We start from the raw sequence: 1,061 nt of genomic DNA, 5'->3' as shown, positions 1-1,061 counted from the left end.
TATCTAACTTCTTATCTTCTTATCTTTTTCAAATTTGATTTTAATATCTTTTTCAATCAACTAACTAACTTTTTGTTTGTTTCCTATCTTTTTCAAAACCAACTAACTACCTATCCCTCTCTAATTTTTGAAAATACTTCTCTCTTTTTCAAAAATTCTTTTTAATTGTTTTAAATTTTAATTTTAATTATATCTTATCTCTGATTTTCGAAAATCACTAACCACTTTTTCAAAATTATTTTCGAAATTCTCCATCTCTTTTCTTATTCTATTTAATTATTTATTTACTAACACTTCTCTTCACCTCTCTTCATCTAAAAATCCGAACCCATTCTTCTTCACTCTTATCCCCTTTTTTCTTCTACTAACATAAAGGAATCTCTATACTGTGACATAGAGGATTCCTCTTCTTTTCTTGTTTTCTTCTCTTTCATATGAGCAGGAACAGGGAAAAAGGCACTCTTGTTGAAATTGATCCTGAACCTGAAAGGACTCTGAAAAGGAAACTAAGAGAAACTAAATTACAACAATCCAGAAACAACCTTTCAAAAATTTTCGAACAAGAGAAGGAGATGGCAGCCGAAAATAATAATAATGCAAGGAGAATGCTTGGTGACTTCACAAAGCCAACGTCCAAATTTGATGGAAGAAGCATCTCCATTCCTGCCATTGGAGCCAATAACTTTGAGCTGAAACCTCAGCTAGTTGCCTTAATGCAACAAAACTGCAAATTTTATGGACTTTCATCTGAAGATCCTTATCAGTTTTTAACTGAGTTCTTGCAGATCTGTGAGACTGTAAAGACGAATGGAGTTGATCCTGAAGTCTACAGACTCATGCTTTTCCCTTTTGCTGTAAGAGACAGAGCTAGAATATGGTTGGATTCACAACCCAAGGATAGCCTGGACTCCTGGGATAAGCTGGTCACTGCCTTCTTAGATAAATTCTTTCCTGAGCAAGCTTAGAGTGGATGTTCAGACCTTCAAACAAAAAGATGGTGAATCCCTCTATGAAGCTTGGGAAAGATACAAGCAGCTGACCAAAAGGTGCCCATCTGACAT

At 34.7% G+C, this 1,061-nt stretch overlaps 1 non-coding gene across 1 annotated transcript; it reads right to left on the bottom strand.

Moving 5' to 3' along the window:
* Positions 1-957: 957 nt before the first annotated feature.
* LOC112793281 (small nucleolar RNA R71) lies at positions 958-1,061 on the bottom strand. The gene has a single exon (XR_003197982.1). It is a non-coding gene; the product is annotated as a small nucleolar RNA R71 (small nucleolar RNA).

This window comes from Arachis hypogaea, chromosome 3 (assembly GCF_003086295.3).
Source record: "Arachis hypogaea cultivar Tifrunner chromosome 3, arahy.Tifrunner.gnm2.J5K5, whole genome shotgun sequence".
Lineage (NCBI taxonomy): Eukaryota > Viridiplantae > Streptophyta > Magnoliopsida > Fabales > Fabaceae > Arachis > Arachis hypogaea.
This window is presented reverse-complemented; position numbering and strand designations above follow the sequence as displayed.